The sequence below is a fragment of the Metopolophium dirhodum genome, chromosome 1 (assembly GCF_019925205.1).
Source record: "Metopolophium dirhodum isolate CAU chromosome 1, ASM1992520v1, whole genome shotgun sequence".
Taxonomy (NCBI): domain Eukaryota; kingdom Metazoa; phylum Arthropoda; class Insecta; order Hemiptera; family Aphididae; genus Metopolophium; species Metopolophium dirhodum.
Genome location: NC_083560.1, coordinates 67,645,518 through 67,667,149, shown reverse-complemented (window position 1 = coordinate 67,667,149; position 21,632 = coordinate 67,645,518). Strand labels below are relative to the sequence as shown.

General features: G+C 31.4%; 1 protein-coding gene across 2 annotated transcripts in view; it reads left to right on the top strand.

The window, feature by feature from the left end:
- The first annotated feature begins 20,029 nt into the window (after nucleotides 1-20,029).
- The window catches only part of LOC132935715 (uncharacterized), a 170,362-nt gene continuing 168,759 nt past the window's right edge, over nucleotides 20,030-21,632 (top strand). Inside the window, exon 1 of one of the 2 annotated variants that reach the window (XM_061002331.1) lies at nucleotides 20,030-20,218. The gene's annotated coding sequence lies outside the window, so the exon portion shown is untranslated. Of the gene's footprint in view, nucleotides 20,377-21,632 lie in introns of both variants that reach the window. The other variant, XM_061002330.1, reaches the window with a different exon arrangement.

The window sequence follows — 21,632 nt, the reverse complement described above, 5'->3', positions numbered from 1 at the left end:
TAGTCCGAGAATATAACAATCATGATTCAAATAAAAGCTTACCCATACATAGATACATGAATAATATTCCCAGCCAAAGATTAAAATCCCGTAAACCTCCTTGGAAACTGGCACAACAATTAATTAAGAAAAACTATAACCTTAACTCTAAATAGATTTAGGACTAGCCATGGAAAAACGGGAAATATGCTGTATAAATAGGGACTTAATGTATTCACCACAATGCGACGCGGACACGACAATCAGACAGCCAATCACATTGTGGAAGAATTTCCAGTAGGTACGCAACATACCAGGTGGAATGAAACACCTCCATAAGGTTACAAAGTGGAGCAGCGGCAACAAAATGGCTAACCAATCTGGACATTAGAATCTAAGACTATCCAAATAGGAGTCTGACTCACCGTCCAATTATTCATATATATTTTATATTATTCTATATTATTTCTTTTATATATTTAACTAATTACTACTATTTTATGTTTCTACATCTTATCAAATTTTATATTTGTATTTATATTTCTTGCTTTAATATTTGTTGTTGCTATAGTATTAACTAATTTTTATTCTGTTAGTGTTGGATTAAACCATATGAGAAATAAAATTATTCAGTGAAAGTATTAGGGAAACCACTATTCCAAATCAATGAGTCAGCGGTATTTGGATTTTATATAATATATACATTATTTATACATTATAAAAATACAACCCCCCATTTCACTCCCCAACGACAAAAAAAATGAAAAATCATGACACTCAGGAAGGTATTTGAAACAACTCTGTGAAAAAAAATTGGAAAAAATATAAAATAGTGTCGTCACAAAATTGGAACATAAAAAACGCCTGTTCTTTTATATATAATATTAGGATCTTTAATTACATTAATATATTTTTGATTAAATATTTTTTTACTTCTTGCATCTGTTGATTTCATAGTAATTTTCGTCGCATATAACATACGTAGGCGCGTCTGCTGAAAGGTTAATAAGCGTCTATAAGCCGTCAGTCTCTAACTGTACATTATATATTATAAAAATTAATGTCATCTATTGAAGACATTTTTGTCGATGGAATGTTGACATCTCAAATATTTGTACCAATTATCGATGATGGTGACTGTCTTTTCCGTTCATCGTTCATCATTTGTTTAACACTCAAGAAAGATACCAGGAGATTCGAAATACAATTATTACGTGTGTCTCAGATAATTGGAATAACTTTATGACTATGTCTTACAATTCAAATGGTGTCAACCTTTGCACTGCTGAGGATTATGTTCATGAAATGGTCAATCATAATGTCTACGGTGGTTATTGTGAATTGTTTGCAGCTGGCAAAATGTTTACTTTTTTATTTGAAATGTATTATAATAATAATCTTTATGCTAAATTTGGTGTGGATACATTCCCAGTAAAAAGATTGCGTCTAACTGGAAATATTAATAGTGGTCATTTTGATGTTTATTTAGCTATTTCTAATATTACAGAAAATGTAATTACTACTTCAGAGGGCGATTTACTTATTTCAAATAATGTTAGTGTCACAAAAGATTTAATTTCGGATAAAAGTAAGAAGCGTCGCCGTGCTACATGTACAGATAGACATTGAAGCAACCAAGTTAAGGAAGCTATAAACGAGTTCAAAGCAAAGATAAATAGAGTAATTATTAATTAATAATTCAGTACTGGAAGTAGATGATGCAGTTAATTATAAAGTTGGATTTTTCAATTCACTCAAGATTCCTAGATTTCTATCACATTTATTAACATTCAAATTGGTTGTTCTATAGTGCTTCTAATAAATCTTAGCCCACCAAAATAAAATTATGCAATGAGACACGTCTACATATTAATAGTCTTAAAAAAAATCTGATAGAAACTAAAATTATGACTGGTTCTGCAAAAAGTGAATCAGTTCTTATATCAATGATACCCATAGGCCCCAAAACAAACCTAGGACATACAATTTTAAAATGCTATATTGCAATGGTCTGTATGCCTTTAATATATTCAGCCCCCCAAACGAAAAGTTTAAATTGCACCTATGATGATACCATTTCAATTCATTTCAATTCAAGAGAATGCAGTTTCCTGTCACAGTATGTTTTGGTATGACAATAAATAAATCACAAGGTCAATCCTTGAAATTAGCATGGATCGATATAAGAAAAGATTGTTTTTCACATGGACAATTTTATGTGGCATGCTCAAGAATCAGTACACCCACAAGTTAAGTTATTTGGCACTAACAGAAATTACATTAAATGTAGTTTATAGAGAAGTTTTATAATAAAATTGTTGTCATAAATTAATAATAAGTTTGATAACCAATTAATATATATGAAATATTTTTCAAACAATTTTATTAAAATTTTTTTTTAATAGACAATATTTAATCTTGCCAGATAACAACAATACATAAACCTGACAACGGTGGGTAATTCAGCTAATAATATATTATATTTTATAATAAATAATTTGAAATTAATAATAAGGTACAATACGTTTAACCAAATACTAAATTCGACAATACGGGAAACTCGTCAAATTATTCGGAGACACTGTCTGTGGCGATCAATTCACTAGTGGTCACCTATTAATGAAATATCCTATATTTTAAGGTATTTTGTATAGGCAGTCCCTAGTGATCGCAATGTCACCATTCACCAGCCATTAACATTAAGTTTCCAAAATTGTTGTATTATATAGTTAGTATTTGGTTTAACGGTGACAGAAGTTGTTGATGCTGGTTTTCTGGGTAACTTTACTTTTTTAGATCTTATAGTCCTCACATGACGTCATGTGTTGGTATATAAAATTAAACTATAGGTAATATAAAATTAGGATCCGCGGTAGGAATCCGTCAAAAATCAAAAATGTATTATGATTTATAAACATTGGTGAACGATATAATATTTTATCACGTTGGACATTCTTGTTTGTCGTTTGACATAATATTATTACGTCACGACTAATCATTATCATAGTATTTAGTAATTATTGACGAATACATAGTTAATCTTCTTGTCGACGATGGTTGAAGACAGTATTGCGAGTATTGTGTAGTATAATGATATACAACCTAAAATACACTTGGGAGGCGGCAGAAGGGCAGAGAAGCCTCGGGACTTTTTCGACATCTAACGACCCGATTCGACGATGGTACATATTATTATTTATTATTACCTATCAAACGATGGTGATATATATACGCAGGTACAGAGAGATCGAAATAAGATGGTTTATTATCGAAAACAACTGTTGATGGCGCGGCAACAGTTTCGATACGTACCCACACACACACACACACACACACACACACGTGCGAGCATTAGCCCTCGAGCGAAGACGTTTTTCCACCCGACAGTCGGGGCGAAATAATTACGCTGGTTTTCGAGAGTCGAGCGAGCGTTAATTAAAAGACGCTCTCTTGCGCCGCGAAGGGTACGCCGCAGTCTCTGTGTTTCGGTCGAAATAAATAATCAAAGTGAATGGGTTACGCGTGCGCGCGCACACACACACACAGACACACACTACCCCTTTAAGACTTGGCCGGTTTTCATTACGACTAGAGACCGTGTACACTGTACATATATATATGTATTATTGTGTACACTACTACAACACACAGCATAGTATCACGCCCGCATTTGAATTATTAAAAATAATCGCGAATGTATATATTATACCGAGTGGACGGACCCATAGTAGTTGTGTGTCGGCGCACCTGTGCCGTTTCTTATTCCTATGCGAAGCGACGGCGCTGCACCGCGGCCTGGCGTATTCCTTTTGAGCACAATTTGAATGCCATCCCCCTCCACACCCCGCACGACAACCCGGCCCGAGCGTAGTCGTAGGTATCGTCGTATTATAACACATTACGTTGTATTATTAATTATTATTATCGCGATATGCCATCGGTCCGTAATTCTCCGCTAAAACCGCTCCATTGATATTATAATATATACAATAGGCGCGTACACCAACGGATGCATTATTAAACAAACGATGTGTATAATACCATATACGTAGGTATATAGTACCGGCGAGGACGACCTATAATGTCCAACAAGACCGCCGGATCTCAGAGACATCCCCGACGCGGGAATCGCGCAACAATTTTCTTCCGCGGAGTTGGTGGCTTAAAACAAATTGGGTAAGCAAATAGGTACGTTTAACATTTATTAGAAGGGAAAACAAATTTTCTGTATACATACAATAAGCTGGATATTGTTACGGGCTACGAATTCTACGAACGAAAGTATAATATACTAATTTACGTTGACAAGCGTGATTAGTAGTCTAAACTTTGCACAATAAAATTATATAAGCTGTAATCCAACTTCCAAGTACTATAAAAACGGTTAAATAAATCACTAGATTCCTAGAAAACTATACTATTGAGGGGAATTAAGTATTGAGTTCGATTAATATATTTTTTGATGGCTAGTGGTCGAAGGAAGGTCTAGATCTAGAATATGTGTTTTGGGGAGATTTTTATTCTCCTAGTCCCCTTAACATCATCACTGTCTCGATTCAGGGGTATATGTCATTTTTGAATTGGTTCTCGAACAATGCAAGGTAATGAATATATATTAACGAAGAGGTGACGATTATTTTCATGGCATGCCTTTGGTCGCAGTGAATGGGTTATGTCAGTAGCTACTTTTAACTTAGGACTAAACTGAGGGAAAACCATGTATCCAATAGTAAAATAATTGGTAGGTTATGATTAAAATGTATAAACACTCTGAATTTCTATACAGATTTTTGAAAGAAATTATTATTTACAGGTAGATTACGATGTCTATGGGGGAGCGTGTCCACTATGTACCCCTAAACGCCGTGCCTGGGTCATATGTTAGAGCCAATATGTACACGGAACTGTAAAAATTAGTTTTCATTTTTATAATAATTAAAATGACTAAAAAATAATTGGTTATATGTTTTTGATACCTATATAGCTAGAGATATCGCAGAGTTCTAAGTATTTGATCTTTCTATCAGTAAAATTATTCGATTTTGACTAGACTATTTTTTGCACGGTTTGAAATTGCACCGGAGTTGGGGTAAAATAATATTTTCGATTGATTAAATTCAATATACGCCAAAACCAAAGAAAAGCAGAGTGCGGACGAGATACAGAAATAAAACTGTACATGTTTTTCAGGAACCAATCGGCGGTGCCGTAACCGTGTTTGTACTATGCACGTTTCCTTATATAAGTGTGTCTGGGAAAATCAAATCTACACATACAATAACGCGAAACGGATGGGAGCATGATACATTCGAAGCACAACTGCCACCGTCGGAGATGATTTCATTTTTTTTTCTCGTCTGTCGCGCCTAATAAACTATTCACGGAACGTTTTTGGACTTTGCAGGCGTAGGGGTTGCATGCGAGCGCGGCATAGCATATGGTACATGCTACACGTGGACTTAACGTCTTTACTCATCAGGAATTCACCGTGTAGTAAAATGGTTCTGTGCTGGGCAAGATTAAGTGCCCGAAACATAAGTACAAATATAGTTTGTTATAAAAGAAATACAGTTTTAAAAACAGAATGATAATATTATTATTGCGATGTGTATGGGAAATTTTAAATAACGACGTTTCGACGACTCATTACCGTACACTGCTTACCCAACGGTATATAATTGGTGTACTGGTGATAAACCAATTATTATTTTTTTTATTATTATTGTTTTTTTTTTTAACATTCATTTATCAAAACACATTATCGACAATTTGTGGCCTTTAGTAAACAATAAAAACATTATTTATAGTGGTTGTTTTCAGTGTTTTTTTAATTAAGTTGTACAGCTCTGCATATTTGAGGACCACTATAATTTTTACTATTCATAGAAACTGGTAGTTAATAGGTACTTAATTGAGTTGTGGTCATTTGTTACTTTTATTTGTATTTAACTATTTACGATATTTTAATATTATTGTAATAATAACAAGTTTATGTCTACATTTGTTTTGTGCTATCAATAATATTTTAGTTACTTAATTTATTTATTTTTTTATTGATATCCATATACGATATACCTACTTCATAAGTGTGTATACTCTGATCAAAAACTAAAAATCTAAAAAATAAATGATCATTTTTGGACTTTTCATAAGGATGTTAGGTAGACCTATGTATATAAATTATAAACCACAGAGAATTGTGAATATTGTTTTTTCCCCATTTACATAATACATTTTCATTCAAAATAAACTTTTTTAAGTAAATATACATGTTAATTTTTAAAGTGCATTTTTTATTTTATTTCATTTTATTTTACACTGTTCTTTAGTATACCTATGTCTTCTATATTTAATTTTTTATACAAAACTTATTTTGTCAACATTATTAGCTTATTTAAACGCATTGGCTAAACAAAACCACCCACTTGCTCCCATTCAATCCTCCCTACGGGCATCTATGCGTTAAGTATACTACATTATATTTGAGTTTAGTAAAATATTGAACACGATTGATTATAAAAGGAAACTATATCGTATTCATTGGAGAAGAATAATATTATGTTCAACTTTGATAAAGTTGTCTTAATATAAAAATGTTGGTCTAAAAAATGCATTCATTAATGTACTTTGATTTATAGTATTTAGTATTGACTTCCGCATTTCAACAAGTAGGTATATTATAAGCAAATAATTAAAATTAAAAATAATAAAACAACGTTATGTGCCATTAGTGAATTCGTTTATGAATATGTATTTCGTTGGCTAATGTGTGGTATCTCAGTATCTGATATAGAAAAAATCAGGGAATAATTTTTATTTTTTATACTTATATGTAAAGACCGGATTTCCGTGCAATTGCATCTTTTTATGGCGTGTTCTAAATTCAATAGAAACAAGCTACAAATCCAAATCAAGAGATGTAGATTAATTAAAAAAAATTTTATGTTGCACAAAATTGCACGTTTTTGGGTTTTTGCACAAAATTGCACGTTTCGGGTTTTTTTTTATAAAAATGTACTTTTATACAAATATTTTTGTATTTTTGTATTAATTTTATCGGTGCTAATCGATAAATGCTGCTATCGGTGTTTTATATCTAACAATATAATTATATATATATAACGATATAATACAAAGTAATTAAGATAATGACTAAGGTACTACGATAGTCGATAGATTATCGATTACATATACAGTATAGGTACACATACAGTACTACAGTCTATCCGCAGCCGTCGTAGTCAACTCGTGTTATATACAATTTTATAGTTAAATAATTTAACTTTACTTGATATTATTTAATTTAAAATGCCGAAAATTAGTAGTAGTCATTGTTCCAAAATAAAGTGTTGGATCGAAAAATATCCAGAATTAAAAACAGAAGGCAAAAAACGTAAATCACAAGTTGATGCACACTGTAATACGGTAACACTAATTTTATGCAGTAATCAATAATTATTAACATTTTTTTTTATTGTTTTTGTTGTGATTAGCTGTGCATCAACAAATGACTGCTGCTAAAAAAAATAAGCGTAATCCGGTACAACTGTTAATACCTGAAACCACCTCAGCCATGGCTAGTCGAAATGAATTTTTAATAGACATGTGTTATGCCTTGGTAGCCACAAATATTCCTTTCAATAAACTTCAGTCGACACCATTTAAGAATTTTTTACAAAAATATGTTAATCAGAATATTCCAGATGAAAGTATGTTACGAAAAAATTACTTAAAAATATGTTTTGAATCTACTCTTACAAAAATACAGGAAAAATTAACTAACAATTTCATTTACATTATGGTAGACGAAACGACTGATTCTAGAGGGCTGTATATTTGTAGTTAAATTGTTGGGATACTTCATCCAGAAATAATGCCTACTTCATTCCTAATTTCTTGCAAAGAATTGAATAAAACCAATTATGAAACGGTTTCTCGATTTGTGAATGATAGTTTAATGGAATTTTTTGGAGACACGTTATTTCAAGACAAAATTCTGCTGTTTATTAGCGATGCGGCGCCATATATGATAAAAACTGGAGGAGCATTAAAAATATTTTATTCTAATATGATTCATATAACTTGTGTTGCTCATGGCTTAAACCGCGTGGCCGAAAAAGTTAGAGACATTTTCCCGGGTATAAATAAACTAGTAAATAATGGAAAAAAAATGTTTTTAAAAGCACCTCATCGTATTACTGCTTATAAAAATTTTATGGACTGTCGCCTTCCTCCAGAACCTGTAATAACAAGGTGGGGAACATGGTTGGAAGCTGCTTTGTTTTACTCTGAAAATTTCAGTAAATTTAAAGAATTGGTATCTAATATAGAAGATGACGCCCAATCTGTCCAAAAAGTAAAATCCATTTTGAGTACTACATCAATTATATCTGATTTAACATTTATTCGATCACATTTGTCCGAGTTGCCAAATGCAATTACAAAATTGGAAAAACAAAATTCAACTTTAAATTATCAAATAAATGTAGTTGAAACAGTAAGAGATGGACTTAAGATAATTGAAAATGAAAAGGGACAAATACTATATGAAAAATTCAAATCAGTATTTGATAAAAATCCCGGATACAATATTTTAAAACTGTACAACAATTCAATAAATGGAAATGATGTAGATTTAAAAAAAGATCCTGCTATTATAAGCTGCTACAAACAATGCTCGATAACAAGTGTCGACGTAGAACGTGTGTTTTCGCAGTTAAAACATATATTAAGTGACAGAAGACATAATTTTAAAGAAAAAAACTTGGAAATGTACATGATTATAAATTTTAATCAAATATTGTAAAGTCAGTTATATACATATTGTCAGTTTATTATTATTTTAATCAAATATTGTAAAGTCAGTTATATATATATTGTCAGTTTATTATTATTTTAATCAAATATTGTAAAGTCAGTTATTAGTTATTAGTTATTACTTATTAAAATTAAAATTTGAAGTACCTATAATGAAAATTTTGTTATTGCACGTTTTTGCACATTTTAACATTTTAACTGCACATTTTTTAGATTTTAGCTGCACAAAAATCCGGTCTTAGTTATATGTATTGAAATTCAACAACATTTTTTACAGTGTAGTTAAATCTAGAATAGACGTTTTATTTATTGATTTATATGTTTAAATTATGTACACTTATAGATAGGAATAAAAGTTGAAATTATTTATTAATGTCTAAACAATCATTAAGTAGGTAATATTATAATAATATGTACTTATTAGTTATTATATTTCATATTAATAAATATTAATTTAGTAACGACGTAACATCCATAACTTATTGGAATAGTGGATAAACTATACAAATAATTAGTTATTATTAAATAGCAGCAAAATTATTAATTAAGATGAAATATAATTAATGTATTAATTAGATACCATATTTTTGTTTTTAAACTTAAGAGTTAAGACTATAAAAAAAAAAAGTAACTTTGCTTACTTATTACTTCAAATATAATATCTATTTATTTTTCTGAATATTAAAGAACTTCACTCATCAATATTTGCCTTTAATATAAAATTAATTTATATAAGCTTTCGACTGCCTCTCACTATTCTGTGCTTGCGGTCGACGAACGTCGAATAATACTCGTGCACGTGCCTGCACCGTCGCCGTCGACATATATGCCGTAACGAAGGCCGTGCGTTTGGTAGTCTTCGAGTGTTTTTCAATCAATTAAAATTAATACCAAAAAAAAGGTTTAGTGCCCTCCACAATAATGTGTGTTTTAATAAAATTAAAAGTCAATCGGCTTTTTGCATTTTAATATGAAAAATGATTTCAAAACGTGATCGTAGTAATTGACGGACGGGGCGAAATGTGATTCGAATACACGAACACTGGAATTTTTTTTTACACAAACACTTGGCAGTGTTTTTATTCTCGGAATAATGACTATCACTATAGTGAAATATTATATGTATTAATATTATAATATATAGGTACTACCTGTACAACAATAATAAAACTTTAATACGTATTCGTCTACATATATATATATATATTATATATTATAATAAACCGTATAGGTAACCCCACACTATTACTGCAGCAATCGAATAAACTGTGTGCACATGAATGGGATTAATGTGCAATTAATGCTCGGGAATAAATCGACTGCATTAAAAAGAAGTGTCTGAGTGGATGTATAGGTGTGGGGGGGGGGGGGATTTGTTGGTTTTATTTGCATTCAGTCTGCTTACCCGGTGGCGACAATGTAAAATATTACTTTCTGCAGCAAACTGTTAGTTGACGTCCGATGGCTGTAAATATTATTGTATTATCGTTATTTACATATACGTACATTTAGGGCCCTAATAATTGCATATGGTAGGGATTGAGCCCAAAAGGTTTCCGGAAGAGCAAAACGAGAACTTCTTATATTATTATTATACAAACTGCATATTATTTTGTACCTATACAATTCAAAACAATCACAAATTAAAATATGTAAAATGTAAACTAATATTATATTAAACAATTCAAGTATAAACCTATAGGTAGTTATATACTTATATCAACGATATAATACTCAAAGCTGATTTGGTAAACACTTTTTAAAAATGAGAAAACAAAATATTAGGTACTTATAATATGATGAAATAAACTTTGTGCGCAAAATCAATATTTTCAGTAGATACCTGTTGAGTACCAGTAATCAGTATTCATTGGTAGTTTCTTCTATATTATATCATATTCAGCTGATTTTTTACAGTTTTTAATATTGGAAGTGCTACACATAAAAGTAGTCAAAAAACTAAAATTTAAATTAAATATGAATATTTGATTAATTCACACAAACACAGTGAATTAAATTCATAAAATACAATACGAATGTCATTATGTTAGACGTCAGACGTCAATTGTAGAGTTTAGTATTCATTAGAGTCTGCGATATAAAAATGGAAATCTATTTATAGGTATGACAATAACAATATAAAAACGTTGACATAACTTTGATGACATGTAGCAAAAATTTCTAATAAATTATAATCAAAAACTAATAATTAAGTTAAACACATTTATTATTATTTAGACATTTAATAATATAAATGCAGTTATATTATATTTAATATATTTAGTATCCTGGAGAGTAGCATGTTTTAAGGAGTGATATTCAGGCAATTCATATGACACGTACAATTTGACTGTACCATGTGTACTTAGTACAGGGACTGGAACATTTTGAATTTATTGGTATCGGTTCCAATACTGGTTCTTCAAAAAGAAAATAACTGTTCCGGTTCGGTTCTGGTTTTTCGACAAAAAAAAATTAAGGTATCGACTATCGGTTCCAAATAATTACGTTACCGGTTCCAGATAATTTAGGTACCGAAAACTAAAATAATTTTAAATACCTATCCGGAATGTGGGTTTTATTTATAGTATGAGAAATATTAGAAAACTCATATTATGATACATACAATTCATACATATAGTTAATACACAAAACAATAATATCATTAAACTATGATAAATAAAATTATTTAATTTTTGAACCTAAAATAACCTATTTAATTAAAAAATTCCGGTTCGGTTCCGGTTCCAGAACTGGTTCTTTTAGGTTTGGTTCCAGTCACTGGTACCTAACTAGTTATTAGTCAGTAAATAAACAATACTCATGAGTGTAATAGTGTGTGTAATTCGTTATCGCATTTGTAACGCTTACCGCTTAATATATTATTATCATCAACCAAAATATGCATTTAAAGAACTACGATATAGTAAACGAAATAAACAGTTATAGCTATGCACTTTGATCTTAATAATACGTATATTATAGTATGTATTAATAATTGATATATTGTGGTACTTCTGTTTTGATGATAGTATAATATACACTAAGTGCTTAGTTAAAATTTAAAAATATAATAAAATTAATAAAAACTTCGCTCAAAGACCAGATGTTGGTGATAAGTGTTTATCCCACCTAAGAAAGAAATTAAAAAAAAAAATGATGGATCGCAATTATGTGATTCTGATCAAAGCGTCAGTGTAATATATGAGTATTTGTAATTTATCACCACTTATTGGTCTAAAACATGAAAAATACGTATCCCACGATCAACATAATTATTAAAATATTTTATGGAGGGTATGAAATGTACCAGGAAGGCCAGAAGTGCTAATCTACCACCAAGACTATAGACTATTATAGAGTATAGCTGTACTACAAAAATAAAATTAAAAAGCGGGTAAATCGGTTACGCTCTATTGTACGTTAGGTGTCTAAAGAAGTCAAATGGCAAAAAGTACATGGCAGAAACAGTAACGATTTATAAAATAATATATTGATACTTTTAGAAGGGTTGACATAATTTAGCTATTACCTCTAGAAATTGACGGAAGAACCTATTCATATAATAATGTTTGATAGGAAAAAAGCAATAAGGTCCGGAAATGGTCAATATTCACTAAACGGTAACAATAAGAATATATACTTGTATATAGTATTTTAATTTGTGATTTATTATTTATTTATTTAATAGTTTTAAGTCTTTGCCTAATACGCCTACAATGGCATCATCTTTGAATAACATGTTGTCAAATTCAAGCATTCGGTAGACATAAATGTTAGCCTAAAATCACCAAACACATTATTTCGCTAATTAAATTTACAATATTATAATAAGCACAATATGTCCTATAAAAAATAAATATATCTACACATGAAACTATAAAAGTATAAAACACTTCTATGGTAAATAATAATAAGAAATTGAGAAAGACTCTTATGTATGGAATCTGAAGTAGCCAGTAAGGTGGTGATTCTTGCAGTTGATTAGGTCACTCTAATGGATGTGTTCAATATGAAATCAATGAATCGGATGAATAGCACAGTGAAGTGCTAACAAAGCATAAACAAATAAAACATTTTTGGACCCAAAATTCGAAATCTAAATTAGCATGTCCCCGGCACCCCTCTGTAGAAAATGCGAATAACTTTGAAATGGAAAAACACTAACGACGGAATAAAAAGCACTAACGTGCACTAACGAAGCACAGACGATCGCCCCGGGATTGGACCCGAAATTCGCAATGGGGGGTGCCTGTAAAAAAGGTTCTGAGCGAAGGTGGTCTAAAAGCATAGTTTCTAAGAATATTTTTTTTTATTTATATTGCGATTTGTAATTTATTTTCAAGTATCTATAATTTGAATCATTTAATTTTTTCAAAAATATCGCATGCATTATGTAATGTTTATCATTATAATATTATTATACATTACCGGATGATTCAATTAACGTAAGACACTATCATTATGTTGAACTATTGACTTTTTTTTAAATATAATTTTTAGATTGTTTTAACAGTATGATGTTGTTACAAAACAACATTTTTTAAAAGTTGATTTGTTACGACTAGAAACTGTGTAAATTTTTTTTTCTAAAAACGTTTATAGGTACTTTTTGAAATAATGATCTTCTTACGACGTAAATGGACCATCTGATAGAGTTATGATCAACTTATAATTCAATTCATTGAATCAAAGAACGGGTTGAATAGGTTCATGGCAGGGCCCCCACAAGAAGTGGGGAGGGGGTGTTGGACCTGGATTATAGGACACTGGATATTTTAGGAGCCCGTTTAAATGTATTTGTAACTTTTGAAATGTTGATAGAAATACTTATTTTATAGTTATTTTAGATTCTGAGCGAAGCGATGAATGTATTGATTCTACAATGATGTGTGTTTTTTTTTTTATTTTTTATTTTTTTTTTTTATTTTTTTATTATTTTTTTATTTTTTTGTCTGTCATCACCTTTTAGGACAGTAAAAGTGCTTGGATTTTCTTCAATAGTAACTTTTCTGATAGGAAAGTGGATCTAGTTGGTACTTTGGGGGGTCAAAAGTAAAAATTTCCCAGTAGTTTTCACAAGCGACGTGAAAAACAAAAGAAAAATTAAGGAAAAACGGGAATTTTTACGCAAAATCTGTTTTCGAGAAAATCGATTTTGGTTTTTGGTGTAACTCTAAAACAAATGACCGTAGGGACATGAAATTTTGACTGAATGTTTATATTATCATTTTCTATACACCATAAAATTTTGAAAATATTTTGACTCTTTTTGAGCTGTTTACGGCCATTGTCAGTTTTCAATTTTTTTAGTTTTTTTTTCTATAAATATCAATAAAATTTTATCTGTTGAGTAAAAAAGCTTGAAAATTTAATAGAAGGCTCCTAGGTTATTGTTTCAAAGGCAGATGAAAAAAATTAAAAATCCTTAGTCACAGTTTTTAATTATAAGCATTTAAAGTTCAAATTTTGACAAAATACGGAAAAATCACGAAAAATAGCAAATTATTTTGATGAGAATTCATAAAAATTTTTCTTTTTAAATCTAAGATTTGAAAATGTAATATAAGATTACTCATAAGTTTGTCTACCTTTATCAAAAAAAAAAATGTCTAGAAGAAACTTAAATTAAATTTTTATGAGCGTCTGAAATTTATATTTTTACAACATTTGATATTTACTCGATTTCTCATGTAACAATTTTCTTATTTTATTGTAATTAAAAAACGAATGACTGTAGATACTTGAAAATTTCACTGAATGTTTATATTAGCATTTTCTATACACCATAAAATGTTGAAAATATTTTGACTCTTTTTGAGCTGTTTACGGTCATTGTCAGTTTTTAATTTTTTTAGTTTTTTTTCTATAAATATCAATAAATTCTTATTTGTTGGGTAAAAAAGCGTGAAAATTTAATATAAGGCTCCTGATATATCGTTCTAATAGCAGTTGAAAAATATTAAAAATACATAGGTACAATTTTTTTTTATAAGCATTTAAAGTTCAAATTTTGACAACATTTATCAAATTTATAATTTATAAATTATTTTGTAGTTAAAAATAAATAAAAAAATAAAAAATAAATTTATAAATTTTTAACTTTTATGGCTAAGGATTGAAAATTTAAAACAAGGCTCCACGTAAATAGGTTATATATAAATTACTTTATTCACAATAATATCATCAAATATACTTGGTAAAATCATAGGCTGACTGACCGTTTTCGCTCAGAATCGTTTTTCTTATACAATGATATTATATCATTGAATTCAAATTTAATACCATCCATTACAGTGACCCACTTGTAACCTACCGTACAGCAGAGCGACATCCACTTATCCACCTTTTTGTTATTTTAAGTTGTGGCTTGACCATATAATAATATCTAGAAGTCGTGTATGGGTATTCCATATTATCGATTTTAATGGGTTATATTTTGTTTTGGAAGTTTTGTATAGGGCCCGAATAAACATTTAGTACAGGGGCCCAACATTTGATGTGGGAGGCTGGGTTCATGGTCGTAACTATAAATATTAAATAAGTTGCTTAAAATTTGTTTAATACATTTCAGAGTTATTTTCGATTTATTTCCCACATATCCTTGTTATACACTTATACACCACTGAAATTTGTTTTTTAAAACCAATAAATTAATTTTTCTGCATAATTAGCTTTTTTTTGTTTTCTTTTAAATATATGATTGGTTACTGTATTAAGATGTCAGCAAAATTCCTAAATACAGGCCTATACATTGTAGTAAATCAGTAGCCCTACACCTCACGTCGTAAACTGTCGATAAATATTGTTGTATTTTGTGTGCCTTGGTAAGGGGGTTGGTGGCAGGGATGGAGACGAGTATTAAAACTTAGTAGGCAGTAGCTGGTATACTGAGATGTATAAATAGGTATATTATGGTGCGTATAATATAAAATAATATTATAATTTATAATATTATGTACATAGTATATATTGTACGGTTGGTGTTTTTATATTATTATACAAGATGTTGATGATGGTGCCCAGGTGTAATAAAGCCACAATAACGGCCACGACGGCCGCAGTTAAACGGCTGCCGTTAAAAATATACGCTTGTCTGTATACTTAACCACTGTATAAAAGTGTTTGCCGCCCCAGCGTTTTTAATTAAACACACACGCGAACGCTCGCGCGCTTATGGCGTACAATGGTCGCGAAAAACAGTGTCTTATACCTTCGGCTGCAACCAGCGGTTTAATGACCTCGGCGAAAATTGTTTATCGCACAGGTTATACACCACGATTAAAAATGCCAACTATCAACTACATTATATAAAAAAATATGCAGTCGCTCTCGATGATTCGAAGTAGAATAACTTCACACTATCGAGTCTTTATATTATATTGATATAAAAATAAAAAAAACAAATTCGAATTACCGAATTATGAAAAATGGAAATATTAATAGCGTATGTGTATTATATTATGTATCGCATGTATAATATGTGTGTATGAAATCATTAAAAATACATACATCAAATGCAAATTATAAAACAAAAACTCAAATGGATAATGATATGATTATATGCCTATAGAATCCTTATAAATTCGGAAAAACTAGTATAATTGATCGATATTCATAACCATGAAGCCACTTTCCTAATTTTTACAAAAACAACAACTTTCCCCGACCACACCCAAAGACATTTGAAAAACACCGACGTTTTAAATACATTTGTTAATATTTTTAAATATTAGTTTAGCATATGATTATAATTATTTTTTGTTCTTAAGTCTGAAAAAGTTTTTCTGATGAAGTCTGTAGGGCTCTAATTTGTTTCTCAATGGATGCTTTTCATTGTAACTTATATTTTTTGTAATTGTTCTATTACGTGTGGCGTTGTACTCAATTTTTGAGATGTATAATTTATACTTAGCTCTTTCTTAAGTTGAGTTGGTATTTATCTTCAATAATAATGATCAATTTCATTTAAATTTATTTTGTTTTGAAAATATATAGCTTGGTTAAAATATAAAATCTATTTATTTTGTTGTTGAATTGGTCCAAATTCAAAATATCATATCGCCCATCAATAAGTTACCTGGAGATGGCCATCTCACTCGTAAGAAAAAATTCATTATTGCCACAATACCAGGAACTGGAACCTTAATGATTTTTACGGTCCCGGTTCCTGTTCGGTTCCCAGCAAAACTGAAATTTCAGTTTCAGTTCTGGTTCGGTCCCAGAAAAACTAAAATGTCGGTTCCGGTTCCTGTTCGGTTCTCAGAAAAACTAAAATTTAGGTTTTGGTTTTTTTTCGGTTATTAAAAAAATTTTGGTTTTATACTTATGTAAAAAAATTATAATTTTACAGTAAGGTTCCGGAATTAAAATTAATTTAAATAAGGGTTTCGGTGAGGTTTTGATTCCACATATTCGAAGGATTCTGGTTCCAAAACCGGTTCATTTCGGTAAGGTTCCAGTCCCTGCACAGTACTAACGACCGATGTAGCATACATAATATAACACAGGTATTATATGACGTGACATAGGCGTGAGCAACTGCGCAAGCGAACAAAAGATTCTATATTATATTATGTGTTATTTAACTATACCAAGAGTTTAGTTTTTGATGACGGTTGAAGCGATGGAAAGGCGGAAAGCGATTGCCGTCCAGCGCGTGGTAAGGTACAGAGAATCCTCATTGTGCCAAATGGTAAAGTGGAAATCCTCAAAAGTGCTGGGCATATCCGCTGCACAAACGTGCATTGCAATCTATACCACGGTCCTTATAAAAAATACATTTTTGGTTACATCTTATACTCGTGTTATAACTTCTATGCACGACGCTTAAAATAAATGAAACCAAATCGTTTCTTTCATGAAATATTGTTTTTATAGAATAGTCTAGTTGTTGCATAGATCCCTGTATTACCTTTGCAGTGATCGATGAATGCAGACAGACTGTGAAAAAAATAAATAGTTTGTGTGGCTCGTGTGGGAAGGCAATTTTAGTGTTGGGCGAAATGCGACCCACTACTGAAATAGCTCACTTCCCACCCTGACCCCGCAATGCAATATACTATTACGAACATTTACATGTAAAATAGTATTATAGTATAATCAATAGATGTATAAGATAATTTATACATAGGCATAGGTATATACATAGGCACTTCCACTGGTCGATTAACGAAACAAAATTACGACAATATTGAATTAGCCTCGTGATGATGTACACAAATTGGTCCGATATTCCGATCACACGCAGGCGATACGATGACGAATTTCCCCGTGTACCTATACCAGGATTAATTAACGACTATTCTAACCCATATTGGCATATTTTTCTAATCGATCAGACAAAGTTTGTGTGCTACGTGAATTTCCACCCAACCACGATTTTGGTTTTTTATTTTTGAGTTTTCTGATCATTTCCAAATTCACAAATTTCATATACAATTGTCTACAATTTGTCCGAAAGCAATTAGACAGATTGCGGGGGGGGGGCTACTCTTGGCCCCCGTAAAATTTTTTTTTGACTTAACAACCTAAGGGGTTTGTGTATTTTACAATTTTTTGCAATAATTTTCAATATTTTTGCCTAAAGTTGGTGGGCCTATTTCGTGAACCTACGTTCCTAATAGTCCTTATAATAAAAATATGATATATATGTGATATATTAGGTCTAGTATACTTAGACAATTCAAAGAAATCATAAAATGTTAGTTGACTAATATTAATCACTCTAACTTTCAAATCATCATAGCACCAAATGCAACCAATATCTTTCAAGCCTAGGTTAAGTTAGACCCCCAAAGTGTTTAAACAAAATAAAAAGTTGGTGAGATTTCAGGAGTCTTATAACCCATATTTTCGTTATTAAATTTGCCTTAAATCTTAATATTAAAGTAGTGTGTATGTTTATCATTCAACCGACATATTGTTTAATTTTTTTAATTAATAAAATCAAAGTTTTTGGTCTACGGTAATTTAATCAAACCATAGATATTTCTTGGTCCGTATATTTAATTATCTTTTCGTAAACAAATTTTAAATGCACTAACCAACACTGTCCAAAATACAATTAATCTATTTTAATACTAATTAATAAATGTTATTGTGTATTGTCAATGTAAATATTATTATAGTTGTTTATAACATAATGTTATATTGAGTGAGAGTGTCGGTCATATGCACCCGAAGTTCATAATACATTTAACACACGCTCGATAAATAATAATATGGCTACGCAAAACACACGTCTATGACAATTGACAAATAAAAAAAAACCGGGAAAGTCTCTCTGCTGTATTTTATTAGCTAGTATAGGTGATGTCGAGTGTTCCTCGCAGTTGAGTAGGTCACTCTAATGAATGCGTTCAATTCGAAATCAATGATAAACCATATTGTATACGATAAATGGTTCTGAGCGGAGACGGTTTGAAAGCATAATAATATATTTCTAAGGATATAATTTTTTATATTTACAATATTTTGCATTAGTGTTGGTAATTATTTTTTTTATTACTTACCCAATTTAAATTAATTAATGGGTATTTTTTCCAAAAATATTGCATATAATATGTTATTATGATTATACGCGATTATTCTAATTAACTTTTTTTTAAATTTGATAACTGTAAAATAATATGGTCTTTAAATAATTCGAGTGACTGTGAATTGTAAAATTATTATTGTGAGTAAGAGCGCTAATTTTTATATTTGCCTGGTCACCATTTAAATATCCCACTGAGTCTGGGCCTGTGTGTGCAGTGCCGATGACCCCACTGTGACCAACTCTCGCGACAGGCTTGAGTTATGATAACAATGTATGGGACTATGGGAATTTACTTATATACTTGTGTTTGAGAACCCGCAGTGCATCTATGTCAATTTCAACACATCGACGTATACCACGCGTTTATATAATAATAATAATATCATTTAAATCGTACTATAATCGTCTCCGGACGACCGACGGTCTGGACGACGGGCTGTCGGCGGCTTGTGGGTGTATGTGGGTGGTAGGGGGGGCAGTGTTGGGTGCTTGCGGTAAAGGCGGCGGGAGGGAGTTTCGGGGGGGTGGCGATGGGTGTCCGTGTGTGCGTGCTTCGTGTGTTCGCGGAAAACTCAGACGCCCGCGGTGGGCGTCATCGCCGACGGGGGGCGGTCGCAATCGTCTTTTGGCGCGCGCTGGCGTTTTCGGCGATTCGCCGACCGGCCGAGCCAGCACGTCAGCGACACGGTCACCACCGCCACCGCACATGACCGTCTCGACGCGGCTACGGCGACAGTCGGCGGCGGAAACGGCATCCGGCAACACCTGCATCATCACTCTCCGGCCCAGAAGCAGTCGTCTCGCCGCAGTGATCCTCACGACCCCGTCGATTCCGCCGCACCCGCACACGATCGTATAATAATTATGAAATTGCCTGTGCAGGTAGAGTAATATTTTCTACTCGTCTATCGTATATCGTACTATTATTGTAGTTAACTCCACTGAAAATCGTGTGTCACGTCGCCGCATAGTAATAATATATCGGCCGTATCGTATATTGTTATCCTTAAACGCTGTTCGGGTGATACGTCAAGACAGAGGTAATGATAATAATAACCGCAGTTTGTTTTAAATATTATAATTTTATGCGCGTAAACGCGAAACGACGATGCAATATTATTATTGTCCCGCCAATATAACGACGAGAGGGGAAAAAATGTTACTTTTCACTGCTGTCAAATAGACTCCCCGATGGAAAATCTTTAGTTTTTGAAAATTTAGGCAGATAAATTTAAAATCTCATATTTTGGCACCTTGAATCTATTTTGGTCTAGCAATCGGGGGTGACGGGAGAATTGCGTCATCATCATCATCATCATCATCGGCATAATGTCTTTATTATTATTAATATATTATATACGCACACATATACATTATATTATATAAAGGTACATGCTCGTCTGCCTGCACGCCGTGAAAGTTATTTTGTGGCACGCATATTAAATATTTGCGTGTCGGTACATAACTCCGACCGCCGCGCGATAGTATACCAGCAGCTATGTCGCGCTCGTCGCACACAAACTGTATTATTAAAATAATATTGTCATATTAATAATATATGATATGCTTTGATATTTTCGTTTATAACAGTGGCGTGTTATGTGTTCTAATAAAACGTGGTTATATACGTGGTAGTCAACGGTAAAAGCAATCGTATGTTGGTATTAGATGAATATAACAGAAATAAGTATAGGTACGCCTATATTACGTAGGCGGCATAGAAAAATAATAGTAAAATAATTTGCAAAAAAACAACGCCTCCAGCTATAATTTACTGTGGACGTGAAAGAACTCGCGATAACACTGAACAATTTTCACATATTTACAGATTACCTGCCCCATTGAACAATAGCTGATACAGAAAAGTTCACACCCTCGTATCACATTTGACATTTAAACGGTTACTTTTTCCACACCTATGCGTTCACCGTGGCGCGATAGTCGATAGCCAATGGATTTACAATTAATTAAATTCGAATTTTTTCTCCTGAAAATTGTCTAAATTTGATTAAATTTAAATGACGTGAATTCTTCGTTGAAATTATCCATAATAAACTCCTTCCACAGCGTTATCAAATGCGAGGAAGTCGATTTTATTTCTTATAGTGATATTTTTTAAAAGAATAAACGAACAATGTGATTGTGTTAAAATGTTATATTATTTATATAAAATAACATTAAAAAATAATGATAATCGGTGGATATAACAATAAAACGTATTTAATTACTCAACAGATTGTCACTTATTAATTTTTTTAAGCTATTGGTTTTGCTATTTTTTTCGGTTAACACTTTT